The sequence below is a fragment of the Hetaerina americana genome, unplaced genomic scaffold, assembly GCF_022747635.1.
Source record: "Hetaerina americana unplaced genomic scaffold, ioHetAmer1.1.p SCAF_5, whole genome shotgun sequence".
NCBI classification, from domain to species: Eukaryota; Metazoa; Arthropoda; class Insecta; order Odonata; family Calopterygidae; genus Hetaerina; species Hetaerina americana.
The window spans coordinates 31,800,185-31,803,531 of record NW_027287095.1 but is presented as its reverse complement, the minus strand read 5'-3'; the positions used below and the strand labels follow the sequence as shown (position 1 = coordinate 31,803,531).

General features: G+C 39.5%; 1 non-coding gene across 1 annotated transcript; it reads left to right on the top strand.

The window, feature by feature from the left end:
• Positions 1-2,943: 2,943 nt before the first annotated feature.
• Positions 2,944-3,033, top strand: TRNAI-UAU (transfer RNA isoleucine (anticodon UAU)). Its single transcript is given in 2 exon segments — positions 2,944-2,981; positions 2,998-3,033. It is a non-coding gene; the product is annotated as a tRNA-Ile (tRNA).
• Positions 3,034-3,347: the final 314 nt, after the last annotated feature.

The following is a 3,347-nucleotide window of genomic DNA, read 5'->3' as shown; positions in this document are numbered from 1 at the left end:
AAATCACTTAATACAAAATGTAAGGCAAACGATAAGGGGGTAGGAATAGGGTAGGGGTGTATGATGGAAAGAAAGTAGAAAGAAAGTATGCCCCTTGACCAGGATGTTCTAATGCTGGTCAAGGCGAATGATTTTTATACGGTAAAATTTCTGCATTTATATTTAGCAAAATCTAGCGTAGCGAAGAAAGTGAGCAATTAAAAAAGGGACTAAATGAATAATAACGCTTTATTGACATTGAGGATGGTCTTTAATAAGAATTTTATTCATTAAGCACCACACACTATGCAGCATTGCGCGCAGCTTTCTGTTGTCCGATGAATTCCCACGGTGAAATTTGTCTTCCTTTGACAATCTTCTCCAATCAAATTCAGTTATATAATCTTTTAACAAAAGAAGAAGTAATTTAACTTTGAATCACAACTTAACGATTGCAACCATGCAACGTGCAACCATGATGCGCTGATTCAACTAACCAATAATTCTGGATCTTTAGGATGGATATTGAAACTTTATAAATTATTTACTTCAGTAAATCCTCGAATTCATGAATAATTCAGAGAGGCATTCCATTCCTTTGTTTATTTTCATTTACCCTGAGGTGTATACATATTTTATAATTGCGTAGATTTCGCTTTTCCAAGATGCACATATTTTTAGGCCCTTGTCATGATTTGCTGCGCTGTGACCAAAGGCCACTAGCCTATCAAAAGGATTCAGAAGGGCATTCGGAAGCCTTTTTTTTATTCTCGTTCCAGGTTCGGTAACATTTGAAATGATGGAAGATGCGCGAGTTATATGTGAAGGTTGGTTAACTTGAAAGGAGAGGGCTCGCTCTCTACGAATCGTAAATCATTCCTTCTCTCTCCTCTGCAACATTGAGGGATGCCATTATTTCGGTATTCTCAATTCTTTCCGTTACCTTTGTCCGAGATTATCCCTTTTCCCGTGATATAACATGCATACCCTAAGAGGAGGGCGGGGGGGCGGGGAGTGGAGCCTCCGACGCGCCCACAGACGACGCCCTCGCGGCCCATAAATCAAAACCCTTTTTCTGATTCCTCTTCTCGCCTTTTTCCTCTCCCTTCTCCCTCTGGAGAGAGAAAGTGCCTCGCCGGGGTGGCATATTGTAGAATGAAGGAGCCCGAGTTGAAATGGAAGTGCTCTCGGGTCCCGACGTCATGGCAACCAATCCGAGGGCCAATCAAACGCTCCCTTTCCGCTTTTTCTCCCTCCTCTGCAATTTAGGGCGTCTTCTCCTGCGTTGATGAATGAACTCCACGGTGTCCTTGTCGTATCCTGAGTAGTTTTTTTTGGGAAGCATTTTCTTTTATTTTTTGAAATCTTGAAATTTTCCTTCCGAAAATTATGTCACACGTATTCATTTTTTTAGCCGTTAAATGAAAATACAAAAAAAATAAAAATGATGGAGGCAATTTTAAATAAAGCTAAATGCAATACGGCATCTACGTAAAGTACAAGCTTTTACGAGACAAGCTGCTAGTAGCTTGAAGACCAATAAAATGAGGAATAGGTACAAAACGAAAACATAGAGTTTACGTACTTTTTAAAAATTGTTTTACCTTATCGTATACGTTCGTGGTTATTCTGATTCCTTATCATTCGTGAGAAAAATTACATTAAAAATTTGTGGGTTCTAAATATATTATCTCTCATAATCTCTTATTTTCCTATTATCATGAATTCCGACACTCAAACCAGCTACTCTACTAGGACTCATAGAGGGGCTGCCGGAGAAAAATACTATTCATAAAAACTTAGGGAAATTATGAGAATAAAATTTTGGGACTTCTTTATTAAGTCCCTCTTGCTAAACTGGTACACAAGCTGCTATGGCATGGAATAAATAACAAAGTAAAAAACTGGATTCGGGACTTCCTTACTGACTGCAAACAAAGGGTAATGACAGATAGCTCAATCTCTCATTATTTGCGAGTAACATCCGGCGTCCCACAGGGTAGCGCCATTGGACCACTTCTATATCTTTTATACATGACTGATATCGACAGCAAAATAAAAAACAACATAAGACTCTTTGCCGACGATACAGTAATCTACGGGGGAATACTGAATGACGCAGATCGTGAATCACTACAAAATGACTTAAATTGTGTAAGGAATGGAGGCTGGAATTAAATACGAAGACATGTAAAATGACGGTATACGTTATATCTACATAATACCCCTCGAGCCGCCGCAAGGGCGTGTGGCGGGGGTTGTTAGGTCACCACCCGTAAAGGGAACACAACCACATGCAAAATCTACACAAACATGCAAAACGTTACTCATTACAGTAGGAATACCGTCATGCATTTGATAATCAATAAAAGGTACAACCAAACTTTACCAACTTACACACTCGTAGGCGTTCTGATGAGCGTCGTGGATGATGTAAAATATGTATTAAGGAAGTGATAGGTACATGCTGTCAAAAATAGGGGTTAATAACCCGCCTTCAGGGTTTAGGGATAATTAGTTCTACTTGCTTAATTGCTTGCACTTTCACTGACCTTGTGTTGTGTTGACAAAATCCTTCCCACTTGACCAAATTAGAATGCCATTAAATAATGTAGTGCTCTTTACAGCATTGCTTACTCTACTTTGCCTGTTTTTAAGTTTCCCCAGAAATCTGTTTGTTGCTGGCAAACAATACACCCCTCGTCTTTCCTCCACCTCTCATTCAACAATCAATCTTGCGAAAGGGTCATCTAGCTCTTAAGTGGAGTGAGCACCAGAGTTACTCACTCAGGGAAGCTAAAGGATCAACCATTTCACGAGGTTCATCGATAAGAGATCTGTCCAAGAGGAGTTTACACATTTTTTTAGCTTAATTTATTGTGCAAAAATTGAATTATTTGTTGTTGTCAGTGTGCGTGTTACTAGTTTTTATGTTTTGGCTCCCATGACGCCAATTTCAGTACGGCTCCAGTGGCGCAATTGGTTAGCGCACGGTACTTATATGACAGTGTCCGAGCTATGCCGGGGTTGTGAGTTCGAGCCTCACCTGGAGCAATTTTTTGATCTCTGGAGTTTTGATCATATCTATTCACGCATGTTTAGCGTATTGATAACTTCAGCAGTCAATAGAAACAATGTGAATTAAAAGCATGTATTGTACTTTTCATATATGCAATGGAGACTTAGTTTAACCTTAGTTTAAGTCAATAGCATGCACTTTCACTAACCTCGTCTCTTTTGTTGTCAAAGTCCTTTCTTTCCGCATGACCGCATTAGAATGCCATTAAATAACGTCGTGTTCTTTGCATTATGGCTTGAGCTTCTTTCTCTGTGCTTAAGTTTCCTCTTCCATCTTTCGTCTCTTTCTG